General features: G+C 47.1%; 1 pseudogene; it reads left to right on the top strand.

Moving 5' to 3' along the window:
- Nucleotides 1-19632, top strand: part of LOC135552876 (septin-5-like) — a 45313-nt pseudogene that overhangs the window by 498 nt on the left and 25183 nt on the right.

The following is a 19632-nucleotide window of genomic DNA, read 5'->3' as shown; positions in this document are numbered from 1 at the left end:
AAGTTCACCACTATATCACACAGTCTGCAACACAACACTACAAGTTGCATTCAGTCAGTTTGGTATAAATATCAGTCTGTGTGTGTTCTCTGTGTGAACATAATTCTGCATTTCGGCTTGATCATTTTCTTCTCAACTCAGCTTTATACTGTGAAGTGTTTGGTTTGATATACATGGCTTCCTATTACTGTAAACACATGTCGGTTGTTGTTACCATGTCTTATTGTTGGGTGCTTGTTGCCTGTTGTGAGAGGGGAACCATCAGTTTTCCATAGGGATGTCAATGTTGATTAGATGTAGTAACAGCTGAACGCACTGTGAGTGTATTGGATTTGGAGAGTTAGCCTACCTGCTGCTGATGCTGCAGATGTTATTAACTGGGGCACTGGGGCTCTCTGCCTGTCTGATAGTGTCAGTTGAATGGCATTTTGCTCAAGTCTTAGAGCACCAGTCTACTGTAGATTTACTATAGTCAATATGGGTATTTCCAGGGTTGGGGAGTAACTGATTACATGTAATCGGATTTACAATTTTCTTTTTTTTAACATTACCAGCAGAAATATTGTAATCAGATTAGATACTTTTGCAAAACTAGCTGATTGCTTCTTGGATTATTTTAAATTCAGGAAGGTTGTTTGAAAAAATACGTTGACACCTTTCTGTTTTCTCAACATTCAATTCTGCATTTAAAAAGGTTTTAAGTCTCAGAGATCACTGTGATGAATCGTTTTTGTCTTCTAATTCCTTTTAAAGGGAAAGTAATACACATGTAAATAATCAGATTACGTTACTGAGTTTAGGTAATCCGAAAGTTATGTTACTGAATACAATACTTTATACACTCCATGGCCCCCTCTGTATGTATGACAACTAAGATGAGCACCTGACTTCCCTTTGGCTGTTCTGGCAGATCTGTGTGTGTGTATGTATTGGCAGCTCTCCTCTCCTCCCCCCCATCTATCTCTCTGCCTTCCTGCCTCTCTCGCTCTCTCCATCTCTCCATTCTGTCTCGTTAATAGCCCAGACTCACTCAGACACACAGAGCCCTGCTGTGCTGATCTGAACAACCACAGCATTCACATAGAGCAGAGAAAAGCACACATGCTCACTGCATCACCACCTGCACCTGGGTGAGCCACAAGGGTGAACCTCACTAGTGTTCTACACAAACATTAAACCAAACACTCCACAATGTGCATTATACATTACATTATTAAGGGAATTCGCTCATAAATGAGATTGGGGTAATAGCCTATGTTCCAAAATGAGTGTTTATAGGTGAATCCCACAGAACAAGAACTCATTATATTTAGATGTTGTTTGGATGTTCTGAGTCTACTGTATGTTTGAATGTGTCACAACAGACTCACAGGACTTGGGAGATGCCCCATTGGCCACCCGTCTAGTCTGCAGAACATCCCAGTAAAATACAGTTTGCATTTCACAGGGGCATTGAAGCCTCTCCTTTCACTTAAGACACTGGGAAATAAAGCGCGACCTCCAGAAGGAGGGGAAATGAACATGTTCTGAAGTAAATGCCCAGTCTATGACTATACTCCCACTTAATAAGGTTGTTTTCACAACCGGACATTGAATGATAACACCATAATTACCATACTGTAGTTTTAGTAGATACAAATAACTAGGCTGACATTTGAATTTCCTGCAGTGGAAATGTGTTTTCATCACACCAGGTCAATAACAACATGCTGTACAGTTTTTTTATGGCACTCTGGGGCTTGTGATAGCAATTCCCATGTATGCACACACACAGGTTGGTGTTTTTCGTTATGAATCTAGAGGCAGTTCTGCAGAGTGGTCAATAGCTGGCACAGCCACAAAGTCATAACATCTGATCTTAACCGTAACCACACACCCTAATGCCTAACCCTAACCTTTAAGACCAAAAAGCACATTTTTGTTTCTATACATTTTTAGGATATAGACCATTTTGACTTTGCAGTTGGCCTATCTAAAGGGAAATTTCTCGGTTCTGTTTCCAGGAAAAGACTTGCGACAATAATCGTTAACCTTCAACACACCATGTCCTATGTAAAACACTTAGCTGCCTGGTCCCCTGAGTGCAACACTACATGCTACTCCTCCTCATCTCGCAACACAGTGGCAGGTCAACACAGTGGCAGGTCAACACAGTGGCAGGTCAACACAGTGGCAGGTCAACACAGTGGCAGGTCAACACAGTGGCAGGTCAACACCGTGGCAGGTCAGCACAGTGGCAGGTCAGCACAGTGGCAGGTCAACACAGTGGCAGGTCAACACAGTGGCAGGTCAGCACAGTGGCAGGTCAGCACAGTGGCAGGTCAACACAGTGGCAGGTCAACACAGTGGCAGGTCAACACAATGGCAGGTCAGCACAGTGGCAGGTCAGCACAGTGGCAGGTCAACACAGTGGCAGGTCAACACAGTGGCAGGTCAACACAGTGGCAGGTCAGCACAGTGGTAGGTAAACCCTCTACCTCGCTCCATCAGTAACAAAGCAGGGTATTGTTGCCAACCACAACTACTGTTATGTTCAATTTGGTTTCATGTCCTTTTATTGTTTCTCTGAGACTGTATTATATAGTCCAACCAACCATCCACCTTTTAGTCCATCAGTCAGGGGAAAAAAGTTTGTTCCCACAACCCATCATTTCTTCCCCTTTTTTGGATTTAGTTGGTGGTATGTTGACAATGGGCCCTTTGAGGGCAGACAGACAGTGAGTTGATTGAAGCACCCTCCTAAAGGTGAACATTAGCTTCTTCAATAAGCATGTGCAGGAACCCCATAACATGCCATTCAAAAGAGCTTATAACAACTCATTAAAGATTATTAAGTACCTTCCACAAAAGTGGGTGCAGAGTAAAATGCATCATGTGCACCGCTACGGACCAGAGTGGAATTGTTATATGATGGCTTCATTATGGCATGTTGTTACTCGTAATGACCTGAACTATACAGATAGAAAAGTTTGAGATCACCAATTGTTGTCACGTGTAGTTATTGTGACAGGACATTGCCTGGCTGAGAAGTCTGATTCTGTACTGTAGAGATTTTTACCCATGACATTTTCTTTAGAGCAGAGAAATATTTTGTTGTGTTGGACTGACTGCTCTGTGAAATCTGTGGAATGAAACTTTTAAGATAAGATCACAAGATCACAAACCTTCATACAAATCATAAGCAGCTGACATACTACACGTTTCTGACTGCAGCTGTTGAGTTTTCCACAACATCTGTGGAAGTATTTTGCAGTTAAGTGCCTTAGATATTGCTCAAGGGGCTGGCCACCACAGCAGTATGCCACCTTGGACTTGAACCAGAAACTTTCTGGTTTCATCTGGTTGGTTTGCACTGACTGCACTATATACAGTGCATTCGGAAAGTGTTCAGACCCCTTGACTATAGCCTTATTCTAAAATGGATTATATACAATAAAATCCTCAGCAATCTACACACAATACCCCATAATGACAAAGCCAAAACAGTTTTTAAGAAATTTTAGCCAATAATAAAATAATTGAATACCTTATAAATAAATATTCAGACCCTTTGCTATGAGACTCTAAGTTTAGCTCCGGTGCATTCTGTTTCCATTGATCATCCTTGAGATGTTTCTACAACTTGATTGGAGTCCACCTGTGATACATTCAATTGATTGGATATGATTTGGAAAGGCACACACCAGTATATAAGGTCCCACAGTTGACAGTGCATGTCAGAGCAAAAACCAAGCCACGAGGTCGAAGGAATTGTTCATAGAGCCCCGAGACCGGATTGTGTCGAGGCACAAATCTGGGAAGAGTACCAAAACATTTCTGCAGCATTGAAGGTCCCCAAGAACACTGTGACCTCAATCATTCTTCGATGGAAGAAGTTTGGAACCACCAAGACTCTTCCTAGAGCTGGCCGCCCCGCCTAACTGCGCAATCGGGGGAGAAGGTTCTTGGTCAGGGAGGGTTCCTCTGTGGAGATGGAAGAACAACCATCTCTGCAGCACTCTACCAATCAGGCCTTTATGGTAGAGTGGCTAGACGGAAGCCACTCCTCAGTAAAAGGCACATTACAGCCTGCTTGGAGTTTGCCAAAAGACACCTGAAGACTCTGTCCATGAGAAACAAGATTCTCTGGTCTGATGAAACCAATATTGAACTCTTTGGCCTGAATGCCAAGTGTCACGTCTGGAGGAAACAAGGCACCATCCCTATGGTGAAGCATGGTGGTGGCAGCATCATGCTGTGGGGAGGTTTTTCATTGGCAGGGTCCTGGGAGACTAGTCGGGATCGAGGCAAAGATGAACGGAGCAAAGTCAGAGAGATCCTTGATGAAAACCTGCTCCAGAGTGCTCACCTTCCAACAGGACAACGACAACATTGAGTGGCTTCGGGACAATGTCATTGAGTGGCCCAGCCAGAGCCCTGACTTGAACCGATCAACCATCTCTGGAGAGACCTGAAAATCGCTGTGCCCCAACGCTCCCCTACCAACGTGACAGAGCTTGAGAGGATCTGCAGAGAAGAATGGGAGAAACTCCCCAAATACAAGTGTCCCAAGCTTGTAGCGTCATACCCAAGAAGACTTGAGACTGTAATCACTGCCAAGTAAATGGTCTGAATACTTATGTAAATGTGATATTTCTGTTTTTAGCAATTTATAAAAACCTATTTTTTCTTTGTCATTATGGGGTATTGTGTATAGATTGAGGTAAAAAACAACAACAATCTAATACATTTTAGAACAAGGCTGTAACCTAAACATTTTGAAAAAGTCAAGGGGTCTGAATACTTTCCGAAGGCACTGTACGACTAGATAGTTTGAGTTGCATGCCTCAGGTGAATAAGGGCATTGATAATGTTGTCTGCATTGCAGTGACAGGTACTCAGACCTCCTCAGAACAGCATATGAGACCACCACGCTAATCTTACTGGAGGTGTCATTGTATTAGTTTCCTGTGGTGTGATTTCTGTGTTGGTCTGGCTCAGCTCCACCATAGGTTGGGTGTTTTATAGCTAGTCGACAGTGTTTTTTCCTAAGCTTATTGGTGTATCAGCCTCTGGAACTATGTTGAGTTCAGATGCTCAGCTGTAGCCCTGTTGGCTGACTGGGTTGTTTCAGGTGTACGTCAAGAGAGCGTTCAGATATATAGCCTAATTTGTTTCTGACTGTATGCTTTAGATTTCTCCTCTCCTTTTCTCAGGAATAGTGTGACTAAATCAAAAGGAATGCAATGGAATAAGAAGTTAAATGAAGATGTAAACTGTAGAGTTATGTGACTTAATTTACCAAGACAAATTTTGGTCAACGTGACTATCATTTTCATTATGACAGCCTCTTTGTCTATTCTTGTTAGTTTTGATGAATTCAGTTTGACTGATTCTCTCTGACTGTATGTATGACTGTATGTAGTCTGCTCTCCCTTCCTTTCTTAAGGATTTGAGGTTGTCTTATTATGTTGAACCCATGATAAGCACATTGAAGTGATCTAATGGAAAGTCCCATGACAAATAAATGTCCAACGTATTTTCCCAACAAATCACTGTACGTACATGAGATAAATGGATGGAATAATTCTAAACACAGTTGCGTAATAGGCCTAGTGTTATGTTAGGGAGGTTGCAGCAGTTCAATGCATAACTCTGTAAAGTCATTAGTGTATGTGTGTCTCCCATGAAGGCAAGTGTACACACTTGGGACAGGGTAGAGAATCGGGAGAAGGGAGATGAAGGCTCAGAAGGAAAGCATGCGTGGGTGACGAAACACTTGGAACTGTATTTGCGACTGATGCTACCCTACCTCTAGATTGAGCTGTTCATTAACAGAGAGCAGGATAAATGATCCTGTTCGCCCTCTCTCCTCCCTCCATCCTCATATCCTGCAGCAATGCAAGAGGGTGAAAGGGGGGCAGTAATCCCAAGGTTAACCCACTCCAGATTACTCTGTGCCAGGCATGCCAAGTACCCCTGATGGACGTGCTGCCCAGGCTGACTGACTGGGTGATGTCACCAGTCCAACTCTGCTGCCTGACCGTCACTACCACTATTGTTTTGCTGTCTGTGTTAAGGCTCTTATATTCAGTATAATCTGTGATTCCTCCTCGTTATCTCTCCCTTTATCTCTTTCCTCTCACTATTGGTTTCTATCTGTTTTCTCTCTTTCCCTCCCTTGATATGCCATCTCCTTTCTTCTCACTTTATGTCAAACTGTTGAATAAAGACCTCATGAGACAGTGTTTTTTTGGAAGCGAGGCAGCCAGCCATGCAGACGGGTAAAGAGAGGTGAGTTCCATCCATCTACAGGGAAATTCCTTGATCATCATCCCTTAAATCCTTTCAGCTGTGGCTGCGGTCTCCTAAGACTTTAATGCTAAAGATAATCACACAATCCAGTGCCTGACAGCCCAACTGATACACCTGGGCTTTTCAGGCAGTGTAACCAGAGATGAGTGGCCTCAAATGTTAGGAAGTTGGTGTTATTGGGATGGTGTGGTTTGGACAGCCTGGTCCTGTGAACCGTGATGGGTGCGTGGGCCGTGGATGGATTTAATGTCTATGTGGCTGATAGGACTAGGAGCCCCAGGGCGGTGGGACAGCCAGGCAGCTCGATGGGGCTGAAGGACACAGTGTCCTGGTTCAGGGGGGGTATATAGGCAGGGGATGCTGGGCACTCCGGACCATTTCCCGGTGAGGGCATGAAGAGCTGGTTGAGAGGAGGCAAGAGAGCAAGGCTGTTACATCTCATACAGGGTAACACAGGTGAGGTACTGCAGGAGAATAGGTGAGTTATTGTTCTGAAGATGATTTTTTTTAAATTGAGTCTGGTGAGTTTTTTTTATAGTTAAGGACATCATAAAAATGTAGGTTAGTTGGAGTACACCCAGGATTAGTTCATTTCTTATAAAGTAAACCTTTTTGTAAGTTTGGATTGTTGTTTAATTGTTTAAAGATTGATTACAAAGACTGCATTATCTTTAGATATATGTCATCAATCAGACTTGTCCTTCAGGTTTTTAAATGGTAGAGCAGAGAAGTGTTCAGAATCTGACAATTATCCTCTCTGTGTGGCAAGTAAAAGATTTAGAAATGTTTGATCTGAAAACCATTCCACACACATCTCTGCTCCAGAGTTGATAGTGTTGGTTGTTATTGACCTGGGATGCTGTTAACTGGGTCACACAGTGGGTCATCCATGTTGGGCAATAGATTGGACATTGATCCATGTGGTTTGGTCAGAGAAAAGCAGACCAGAGGAAAACAGGTCAATTGTCCTCTAATCTGTGAGACTATTAATTTCCTTTCCTCTCTGTCCTCTCTGCTCCTAATCCCAATCCCTGTGTAATTAAAACCTTGTTGGGATGACATGAAAAACCTTGTTGGGATGACATGAAAAACCTTGTTGGGATGACATGAAAAACCTTGTTGGGATGACATGAAAAACCTTGTTGGGATGACATGAAAAACCTTGTTGGGATGACTTTGAAAACCTTGTTGGGATGACTTTGAAAACCTTGTTGGGATGACTTTGAAAATCTTGTTGGGATGACATGAAAAACCTTGTTGGGATGACTTTGAAAACCTTGTTGGGATGACTTGGAAAACCTTGTTGGGATGACATGAAAAACCTCGTTGGGATGACTTTGAAAACCTTGTTGGGATGACTTGGAAAACCTTGTCTTGAAAACCCTGCATGGCCTTGCTGTGAACTTTGAGTGTTAGTATGCATGTGTATTTCAGTTTTTATTTTCAGTCAAGACATTTCCACTCTACCTGATGCAACTGCAGCCGGATCAGTTCATTTCATCTGCTTCAGTAACAGTGCTTTGTGAGACCCCCTGAATGGGAAGAAATCAGAATCAGTTAAACTAAGTGCAGCTGGACAAATAAACAACATTAGGCAGAGAGTACTGCTAGAGTGGAATGACCAGACAGAATAGATCCCTGCCCATACCAACATTATTTCTGGACATTGCTGAAACAATGCTTTCCACACACCACTCTGAATACAACTCAATCACCCTGTGGGCTACTCCAGCGGACAGCCATGTTGCTTACTCTGGCATCCAACAGCCATGTCATTTTCTACAGCTGGATACAGACGTCTGTGTCTCACTACACACTCGTTGTTCATTTAATTCAAGTTTATTTAATCATTTCATTTTTTTTCATTTTTTTTTTCCAACCCTTTTGTACTGGTCTGTTCTACACAAAACACCATCACGCAACGCTATCCTGTTGTCACGCCAACCTACCCTTCCACTTCCTCCATCCCCATTCCCCATGCCTTGTTCTGTTTGGTCCTTCCAATCCTTACTTCCCTGCTCCTTGCTCCGCCCCTCTCCACTCCAAATACATGTTCCCTCCTGGTTGGAGATGGCAGTGTGCACTGTAGCCCCAGTAGCAATGGAGGACAGTGACCGTGAGGCTCACTCATCATCAGATGACCAGGACTCCGCCCCGCCATCCCCTGGCCACACCAGGGACCACCACCATCAGACCGAACAGGTACCAGTGATCAGACCAGATATGGGTCAAAGAAATATGCCAAGTACTTTCCAAATATTTGAGCTGCTGTGCTTGATTTAGTTGGACTGGCACAATGAATGGAACAAATGGAATAGTCCAAAAAGATCCAAATTCTCAGCTAAATCAAGTGCACCTAAAATACTTTGAATTATTTTACATATTTGTATAGGTCTCTCAGTGACGTCCCCAGAAATCCCCATCGCCCCCCTCCTAAGCCCTATCCACTCTTAATTGTCATACACAACACAGTGATGTTGTTGTGGCAGGATGTTTCATACCACTGCACTCTTATGTTGCCCCTGTTACCTGCCTCGCAGGTAGCCTAGTGGTTTGAGTGTTGGACTAGTAACTGAAAGGTTGCAAGATCGAATTCCCGAGCTGACAATGTAAAAAATCTGCTGTTCTGCCCCTGAACAAGGCAGTTAACCCACTGTTCCTAGGCCATCATTGAAAATAAGAATTTGTTCTTAACTGACTTGCCTAGTTAAATAAAAAATATGGAACCACAATCAGCCCACTGTCGGCATGCTGGGACAATCTCTTGTTATTATCCTTAGAACTATGTGGAAGGACAATCTAAGATTCATACATACCAAGGACTGGCAACCACGTACATGAAAATGTTTAAGTTAATTGTCCCCATGCTTTAGAACCCCTTTGTAGTTCACTAGTTTACTTCCTAGTTTACTAGTTCCTGTTTGAACCAGATATTTGTGCAAAAAAGTTGAGAGTGCTTTACTATTGATCCAAAGAAAGGAGGCCCAATGGGCTGTGTGTCTGTTCACAGAGCTAAAAGCTGGAAGAACAGCAATGTATCATCATGACTCCATGTCCGCTTTCAAAACGTAATATCACTATTGAGCAGAGATATGGTCCCATAACTCCAGTTTACACATTACTATTGTTCCCTTAGAACTAAAACAGCCTCCTAGCCCTTTCAAAAGCACTGTATTATTTATAGTGGAGCAGGCTGGTGATTCTTTACACAGGCTGGCGCATGGCAGAGAGAGCTGTGGTAACATGAGCACCCGTCTCTAGTCTGGGAACTACAGGGAGAGCTGTGGTAACATGAGCACCCGTCTCTAGTCTGGCAACTACAGGGAGAGCTGTGGTAACATGAGCACCCGTCTCTAGTCTGGCAACTACAGGGAGAGCTGTGGTAACATGAGCACCCGTCTCTAGTCTGGGAACGACAGGGAGAGCTGTGGTAACATGAGCACCAGTCTCTAGTCTGGCAACTACAGGGAGAGCTGTGGTAACATGAGCACCCGTCTCTAGTCTGGGAACGACAGGGAGAGCTGTGGTAACATGAGCACCAGTCTCTAGTCTGGCAACTACAGGGAGAGCTGTGGTAACATGAGCACCAGTCTCTAGTCTGGGAACTACAGGGAGAGCTGTGGTAACATGAGCACCAGTCTCTAGTCTGGAAACTACAGGGAGAGCTGTGGTAACATGAGCACCCGTCTCTAGTCTGGGAACGACAGGGAGAGCTGTGGTAACATGAGCACCAGTCTCTAGTCTGGCAACTACAGGGAGAGCTGTGGTAACATGAGCACCAGTCTCTAGTCTGGGAACTACAGGGAGAGCTGTGGTAACATGAGCACCCGTCTCTAGTCTGGGAACGACAGGGAGAGCTGTGGTAACATGAGCACCAGTCTCTAGTCTGGGAACTACAGGGAGAGCTGTGGTAACATGAGCACCAGTCTCTAGTCTGGGAACTACAGGGAGAGCTGTGGTAACATGAGCACCCGTCTCTAGTCTGGGAACGACAGGGAGAGCTGTGGTAACATGAGCACCAGTCTCTAGTCTGGCAACTACAGGGAGAGCTGTGGTAACATGAGCACCAGTCTCTAGTCTGGCAACTACAGGGAGAGCTGTGGTAACATGAGCACCAGTCTAGTTTGGGAACTACGGGGAGAGCTGTGGTAACATGAGCACCAGTCTCTAGTCTGGAAACTACAGGGAGAGATGTGGTAACATGAGCACCCGTCTCTAGTCTGGCAACTACAGGGAGAGCTGTGGTAACATGAGCACCAGTCTCTAGTCTGGGAACTACAGGGAGAGCTGTGGTAACATGAGCACCAGTCTCTAGTCTGGGAACTACAGGGAGAGCTGTGGTAACATGAGCACCAGTCTAGTCTAGGAACTACAAGGAGAACTGTGGTAACATGAGCACCCGTCTCTAGTCTGGGAACTACAGGGAGAGCTGTGGTAACATGAGCACCAGTCTAGTCTGGCAACTACAGGGAGAGCTGTGGTAACATGAGCACCAGTCTCTAGTCTGGAAACTACAGGGAGAGCTGTGGTAACATGAGCACCAGTATAGTCTAGGAACTACAGGGAGAGCTGTGGTAACATGAGCACCCGTCTCTAGTCTGGGAACTACAGGGAGAGCTGTGGTAACATGAGCACCAGTCTAGTCTGGGAACTACGGGGAGAGCTGTTGTAACATGAGCACCAGTCTCTAGTCTGGGAACTACAGGGAGAGCTGTGGTAACATGAGCACCAGTCTCTAGTCTGGGAACTACAGGGAGAGCTGTGGTAACATGAGCACCAGTCTCTAGTCTGGAAACTACAGGGAGAGCTGTGGTAACATGAGCACCAGTCTAGTGTAGGAACTACAAGGAGAGCTGTGGTAACATGAGCACCCATCTCTAGTCTGGGAACTACAGGGAGAGCTGTGGTAACATGAGCACCAGTCTCTAGTCTGGGAACTACAGGGAGAGCTGTGGTAACAGGAGCACCAGTCTCTAGTCTGGGAACTACAGGGAGAGCTGTGGTAACATGAGCACCCGTCTCTAGTCTGGGAACTACAGGGAGAGCTGTGGTAACATGAGCACCAGTCTCTAGTCTGGGAACTACAGGGAGAGCTGTCGTAACATGAGCACCAGTCTCTAGTCTGGGAACTACAGGGAGAGCTGTGGTAACATGAGCACCAGTCTCTAGTCTGGGAACTACAGGGAGAGCTGTGGTAACAGGAGCACCAGTCTCTAGTCTGGGAACTACAGGGAGAGCTGTCGTAACATGAGCACCAGTCTCTAGTCTGGGAACTACAGGGAGAGCTGTGGTAACATGAGCACCAGTCTCTAGTCTGGGAACTACAGGGAGAGCTGTCGTAACATGAGCACCAGTCTCTAGTCTGGGAACTACAGGGAGAGCTGTGGTAACATGAGCACCAGTCTCTAGTCTGGCAACTACAGGGAGAGCTGTGGTAACATGAGCACCAGTCTCTAGTCTGGCAACTACAGGGAGAGCTGTGGTAACATGAGCACCAGTCTAGTTTGGGAACTACGGGGAGAGCTGTGGTAACATGAGCACCAGTCTCTAGTCTGGGAAGTCCGGGGAGAGCTGTGGTAACATGAGCACCAGTCTCTAGTCTGGGAACTACAGGGAGAGCTGTGGTAACATGAGCACCAGTCTAGTCTAGGAACTACAAGGAGAGCTGTGGTAACATGAGCACCAGTCTCTAGTCTGGGAACTCCGGGGAGAGCTGTGGTAACATGAGCACCAGTCTCTAGTCTGGGAACTCCGGGGAGAGCTGTGGTAACATGAGCACCAGTCTCTAGTCTGGGAACTCCGGGGAGAGCTGTGGTAACATGAGCACCAGTCTCTAGTCTGGGAACTACAGGGAGAGCTGTGGTAACATGAGCACCAGTCTCTAGTCTGGGAACTCCGGGGAGAGCTGTGGTAACATGAGCACCAGTCTCTAGTCTGGGAACTACAGGGAGAGCTGTGGTAACATGAGCACCAGTCTAGTCTAGGAACTACAAGGAGAGCTGTGGTAACATGAGCACCAGTCTCTAGTCTGGGAACTACAGGGAGAGCTGTGGTAACATGAGCACCAGTCTAGTCTGGGAACTACGGGGAGAGCTGTTGTAACATGAGCACCAGTCTCTAGTCTGGGAACTACAGGGAGAGCTGTGGTAACATGAGCACCAGTCTCTAGTCTGGGAACTCCGGGGAGTGCTGTGGTAACATGAGCACCAGTCTCTATTCTAGCAACTACAGGGAGAGCTGTGGTAACATGAGCACCAGTCTCTAGTCTGGGAACTCCGGGGAGAGCTGTGGTAACATGAGCACCAGTCTCTAGTCTGGGAACTCCGGGGAGAACTGTGGTAACATGAGCACCAGTCTCTAGTCTGGGAACTACAGGGAGAGCTGTGGTAACATGAGCACCAGTCTCTAGTCTGGGAACTCCGGGGAGAGCTGTGGTAACATGAGCACCAGTCTCTAGTCTGGGAACTCCGGGGAGAGCTGTGGTAACATGAGCACCAGTCTCTAGTCTGGGAACTACAGGGAGAGCTGTGGTAACATGAGCACCAGTCTCTAGTCTGGGAACTACAGGGAGAGCTGTGGTAACATGAGCACCAGTCTCTAGTCTGGGAACTACAGGGAGAGCTGTGGTAACATGAGCACCAGTCTCTAGTCTGGAAACTACAGGGAGAGCTGTGGTAACATGAGCACCAGTCTCTAGTCTGGGAACTACAGGGAGAGCTGTGGTAACATGAGCACCAGTCTCTAGTCTGGGAACTACAGGGAGAGCTGTGGTAACATGAGCACCAGTCTCTAGTCTGGAAACTACAGGGAGAGCTGTGGTAACATGAGCACCAGTCTCTAGTCTGGGAACTACAGGGAGAGCTGTGGTAACATGAGCACCAGTCTCTAGTCTGGGAACTACAGGGAGAGCTGTGGTAATGTATGTGTGAGAGCTGTGTAATTATGATTGACAGGTTTAGGTAGATTTGAAAATGAGAGTGCTGTTACTAATCACCAACTTGAGGCCACAAATTGATCAGTCATTGTGGAAATTACATTTGAGGTGACATGTTTAACACCAACAGGTTTTTATCAGGTTTCCTTTGTATACCAGTATGTTGAGAGAGACACCCATTAGATGATGTCAAGGTTAAGTTCTTGTTGATGTAATAAAGTGTGTTTTCATGAATGTTTGAAGTTGTATCACACTACATTACAGCAGTTCATTTGAGTAGTCATCTAGTAATCAAGAGGGTTCAGTAATCGTTTAGAGGTTAATTTGCTTTAGCTCTACTCTATCAATGGAAACCATATTTGGTTGTGGAGAGCGAAGTGCACACAAATGCCACCCAGATGTGGCGTCACGACATGTTTCTGTGATCTGTGCAGTCTGGCAGTGCCTCCTGTCCTTCTGCTGTGGTGGAACTTCTGATGTAACCCATTAAACGGTTCCCTCCACTCTTTATCATCCATGTGGCTACAATACCGTACCTTCTATTGAATTGTGTTGTCCCAGCTTGTGTCCCAAATGGCACCCTATTCATTATATAGTGCACTACTTTTGACCAGGGTCCATAGGGAATAGGGTGCCACCAAGTCTGAATCTGCTGAGCAGTGAGAATCTTTCCAGCCAGCTGCCACGACACTGCACTTTAAACAAGATATATCCTCCCATTTCCTACAAGTTCATGAAGGTCAATTATGTAGTTCTGTCCTTGAGCTGTGCTCGCCTATTAATGTTCTGTGTTATGTCATGTTTGTGTGGACCCCGGGAAGAGTAGCTGCTGCTTCAGCAATAGCTAATGGGGATCCTATTAAAATACTAATACTACAATTATGATAGGAGTTATCTACTCTAGTGGAGGACCATGTGCTTGTTATCAGTTTGATGGACATCACGGATCTCTTCTTCCCCGGCATTTGACATCGGCATTCCTCCCATCAGCACAAATATTTACCCTCTTATGTTGTTAATCTTGTAGCTTCTCTGGTGGTCTCTCTAGTGAATCAGTCAATCAACATCTTCTTTCCTCACTGTCTCTTAGTGTAAATCTTCTCTAACCCCTAGAGAACTAGGCCTATCTTGCACTTATAATAATGATTTCTTAGGTTGTTTCTCGTACCTTCTCTCCATCAAAACATTCAGTGATTCTAACCACTCTGTACTTTCTTCTTTTCTGTTGATCCTTATGTTGCCCCTGTTACCTTCCTCCTTGTTTTCCTTCCGATCTATATTATCCTCCTTCCTGCGTCAACCTTTACTCCCCTCTGTCCACTCTTCTCTGCATCACCTCTCCCACCCACCCGGAAAACACCCACCCGCACCGTTCCCTGGCCCCCCTCCCCCTTAGCACTCAAGCCATTGCAAGGACGACTCTGAAGACTCTGAGTTGGAGAACATTATGCAGCAAGACCCCCACCACAACGGGGGCCATCCACACCCCCACCTGCCTCTTCCCAGCTATGAGCACAGCCCCGACCATGAGCACCCCCACCCGGTGGACAGGGAGGCGGAGGGTGGCGACAGCCCCCCGAACACCCCCGGGACGCCCACCTCTGGGACTCCACCGTTTTTGCGCCCCCACGGCAGGTGGCAGGGCCCAGTCAGACAACCAGTGCGTAGGGAGGCTGCAGCTAGGTGGAGGTGGAATGGTGGATCACTATGATATGCAGTCTCCCCTCAGTCCCACCAGGCCCAAGAGCCCCTGGGGCCGCTTTGATCCCTACGACTTTCCAGAGGTAAACTTCAGGCCAGGGGGACCGTTTAGGGTGTAGAGACCAGAGGCAACACTATGGGCAACATGGGTTGGGTTATCAGCTCTCCAGTCCAAGTAGTATGTGCTTTAGCCTCAGAGGAGCACTAGCATCAGGTTCAGGCCATTTCCAGTGATGTTTACTTGGGAACTTTGATTGTGTCTGACCGATGACTCAGTTTGTGGCTTTCGCTTTGAAAATTGATGTTGGTCAAAGACAGTAGTGTGTTCTGTTGTGTTGACAATGGCTTCATTCAATACCCTACATCTGGTAAAATGGCTTTAAGTTTGAAAGACATGTATTTATGTGTGGTAGGTGTTACCTTTTTATTTGGAAAGATTACTGTAACTCGCAATGTGCCGCCACCAGAATTTAGCAGATTGTTTAAAATGGCGCCTCTTTGTGTTTCTCCTGCTTTCTTAGGACCAAGACAAGGAATATGTGGGATTTGCCACACTGCCAAACCAGGTGCACCGTAAGTCTGTCAAGAAGGGCTTTGACTTCACCCTGATGGTAGCAGGGGAGTCTGGTCTGGGCAAGTCCACCCTGGTCAACAGCCTCTTCCTCACAGACCTCTACAAGGACAGGAAGCTACTCAACGCTGAGGGTGAGGCGGCCATTACGGTGTCTCATCTTCTGAATAAATGAATGCATGATTTTAAATGGCCAGCTGCTGAGGAAATGTGTGTTTTAACTCCAGAGCGGATCACTCAGACAGTGGAGATCACTAAACACACAGTGGACATTGAGGAGAAGGGCGTCAAGCTGAAGCTCACCATCGTAGACACCCCTGGCTTTGGAGACGCTGTCAATAACACTGAATGGTATATGTCAAACATCCTTCCTCCACAGGACTCTTCTTTGATGTCAGTTTGAGGTACAGTTGCAGTATAGCTCAATATATAGTAGGAGAATGACTGATGTCTCTGTCTCCCCCACCGCCCTAGCGTGAAGTCAGTGGCTTAGGGTTGGTATGGTTAGTGGTTGTAGGGTGGCTGTCTCTGCAGTATTGCCTCAGTGCTGGTGTGTCTCTGTGTCTCCCCCACCGCCCTAGCTGGAAGTCAGTGGGTTAGGGTTGGTATGGTTAGTGGTTGTAGGGTGGCTGTCTCTGCAGTATTGCCTCAGTGCTGGTGTGTCTCTGTGTCTCCCCCACCGCCCTAGCGTGAAGTCAGTGGGTTAGGGTTGGTATGGTTAGTGGTTGTAGGGTGGCTGTCTCTGCAGTATTGCCTCAGTGCTGGTGTGTCTCTGTGTCTCCCCCACCGCCCTAGCGTGAAGTCAGTGGGTTAGGGTTGGTATGGTTAGTGGTTGTAGGGTGGCTGTCTCTGCAGTATTGCCTCAGTGCTGGTGTGTCTCTGTGTCTCCCCCACCGCCCTAGCGTGAAGTCAGTGGCTTAGGGTTGGTATGGTTAGTGGTTGTAGGGTGGCTGTCTCTGCAGTATTGCCTCAGTGCTGGTGTGTCTCTGTGTCTCCCCCACCGCCCTAGCTGGAAGTCAGTGGGTTAGGGTTGGTATGGTTAGTGGTTGTAGGGTGGCTGTCTCTGCAGTATTGCCTCAGTGCTGGTGTGTCTCTGTGTCTCCCCCACCGCCCTAGCGTGAAGTCAGTGGCTTAGGGTTGGTATGGTTAGTGGTTGTAGGATGGCTGTCTCTGCAGTATTGCCTCAGTGCTGGTGTGTCTCTGTGTCTCCCCCACCGCCCTAGCGTGAAGTCAGTGGCTTAGGGTTGGTATGGTTAGTGGTTGTAGGGTGGCTGTCTCTGCAGTATTGCCTCAGTGCTGGTGTGTCTCTGTGTCTCCCCCACCGCCCTAGCTGGAAGTCAGTGGCTTAGGGTTGGTATGGTTAGTGGTTGTAGGGTGGCTGTCTCTGCAGTATTGTCGTGAAGTCAGTGGGTTAGGGTTGGTATGGTTAGTGGCTGTCTCTGCAGTATTGCCTCAGTGCTGGTGTGTCTCTGTGTCTCCCCCACCGCCCTAGCGTGAAGTCAGTGGCTTAGGGTTGGTATGGTTAGTGGTTGTAGGGTGGCTGTCTCTGCAGTATTGCCTCAGTGCTGGTGTGTCTCTGTGTCTCCCCCACCGCCCTAGCGTGAAGTCAGTGGGTTAGGGTTGGTATGGTTAGTGGTTGTAGGGTGGCTGTCTCTGCAGTATTACCTCAGTGCTGGTGTGTCTCTGCGTCTCCCCCACCGCCCTAGCGTGAAGTCAGTGGCTTAGGGTTGGTATGGTTAGTGGTTGTAGGGTGGTTGTCTCTGCAGTATTGCCTCAGTGCTGGTGTGTCTCTGTGTCTCCCCCACCGCCCTAGCGTGAAGTCAGTGGGTTAGGGTTGGTATGGTTAGTGGTTGTAGGGTGGCTGTCTCTGCAGTATTGCCTCAGTGCTGGTGTGTCTCTGTGTCTCCCCAACCGCCCTAGCGTGAAGTCAGTGGGTTAGGGTTGGTATGGTTAGTGGTTGTAGGGTGGCTGTCTCTGCAGTATTGCCTCAGTGCTGGTGTGTCTCTGTGTCTCCCCCACCGCCCTAGCGTGAAGTCAGTGGCTTAGGGTTGGTATGGTTAGTGGTTGTAGGGTGGCTGTCTCTGCAGTATTGCCTCAGTGCTGGTGTGTCTCTGTGTCTCCCCCACCGCCCTAGCTGGAAGTCAGTGGGTTAGGGTTGGTATGGTTAGTGGTTGTAGGGTGGCTGTCTCTGCAGTATTGCCTCAGTGCTGGTGTGTCTCTGTGTCTCCCCACCGCCCTAGCGTGAAGTCAGTGGGTTAGGGTTGGTATGGTTAGTGGTTGTAGGGTGGCTGTCTCTGCAGTATTGCCTCAGTGCTGGTGTGTCTCTGTGTCTCCCCCACCGCCCTAGCGTGAAGTCAGTGGGTTAGGGTTGGTATGGTTAGTGGTTGTAGGGTGGCTGTCTCTGCAGTATTGCCTCAGTGCTGGTGTGTCTCTGTGTCTCCCCCACCGCCCTAGCGTGAAGTCAGTGGCTTAGGGTTGGTATGGTTAGTGGTTGTAGGGTGGCTGTCTCTGCAGTATTGCCTCAGTGCTGGTGTGTCTCTGTGTCTCCCCCACCGCCCTAGCTGGAAGTCAGTGGGTTAGGGTTGGTATGGTTAGTGGTTGTAGGGTGGCTGTCTCTGCAGTATTGCCTCAGTGCTGGTGTGTCTCTGTGTCTCCCCACCGCCCTAGCGTGAAGTCAGTGGGTTAGGGTTGGTATGGTTAGTGGTTGTAGGGTGGCTGTCTCTGCAGTATTGCCTCAGTGCTGGTGTGTCTCTGTGTCTCCCCCACCGCCCTAGCGTGAAGTCAGTGGGTTAGGGTTGGTATGGTTAGTGGTTGTAGGGTGGCTGTCTCTGCAGTATTGCCTCAGTGCTGGTGTGTCTCTGTGTCTCCCCCACCGCCCTAGCGTGAAGTCAGTGGGTTAGGGTTGGTATGGTTAGTGGTTGTAGGGTGGCTGTCTCTGCAGTATTGCCTCAGTGCTGGTGTGTCTCTGTGTCTCCCCCACCGCCCTAGCGTGAAGTCAGTGGGTTAGGGTTGGTATGGTTAGTGGTTGTAGGGTGGCTGTCTCTGCAGTATTGCCTCAGTGCTGGTGTGTCTCTGTGTCTCCCCCACCGCCCTAGCTGGAAGTCAGTGGCGGACTACATCGACCAGCAGTTTGAGCAGTACTTCAGGGACGAGAGTGGACTGAACAGGAAGAACATCCAGGACAACAGAGTCCACTGCTGCCTCTACTTCATCTCTCCCTTTGGACACGGGTACGTCAGCTACGACATGTCCTCTCTGTCTCAATACTCTTTAAATGGAGTCCTTTCTTCTGTTGAGATAAACATATTGGCTGTGTCTCAATACTCTTAGATTAGTTTCCTTTCCCCTTCTACCTTCTTTCCTTCACTACCACTGATAGGGTTTCGACTATGCACCATGTTGGTTTGCACCATGTCCCATGCATTCTAAATGCATTGGGTTTCCCTGGAATCTAGAACCACCTTGCTCTGCTGCCTCCAGGGAAATCTGCATCTCGTGCAGTGCTAAACGTTCAACGTTCTATCCATTTTGAGGGCAGATGCTACAATACTAAACTTTCTCTCCAATCTTTGGGGTAAATGCTGATGCGGTACTTTTGTCTGAGTTTACGGTCTGTTTCACACCAGTGTGTAAGTTGCACCATTAGTAGCATTGAAGCACTGCTGCAAACCTGTAATAAGGAGATAGCTCCCTCTGCTGACCACTATTGGATACTACTACTATCCTTGAAAATATGGGTTAATGAGGATTACCTTCATTTGGATTACCGTAATTATCCCTTTAGCTCTTAACCATATCCAAGTTTTGTCAGTGTTTCCACATGTACAGTGTGTTTTGGTTGTTTTCTTAGTGTTGAGTTGTTGTCCCTAATTGTATGTTGCTCTGGTCATTTAGTCTGCTAAATCACAAAAAATATATGTCATATCTTGTTGTCTTATATCTGTCTCAGTCTGAGGCCTCTGGATGTGGAGTTTATGAAGGCCCTTCATGAGAAGGTCAACATTGTGCCCATCCTGGCCAAGGCAGACACACTCACACCCACCGAGGTCAAGAAAAAGAAATTCAAGGCAAGCCCATTCTAACTCACTTTTCTATCTGTGTCTGTGTCTGCTTGTCTGAATACCTTGGGTGT

The sequence above is a fragment of the Oncorhynchus masou genome, chromosome 13 (assembly GCF_036934945.1).
Source record: "Oncorhynchus masou masou isolate Uvic2021 chromosome 13, UVic_Omas_1.1, whole genome shotgun sequence".
NCBI classification, from domain to species: Eukaryota; Metazoa; Chordata; class Actinopteri; order Salmoniformes; family Salmonidae; genus Oncorhynchus; species Oncorhynchus masou.
The sequence above is the reverse complement of the archived record's forward strand: the minus strand, read 5'-3'. Positions and strand labels throughout refer to the sequence as shown.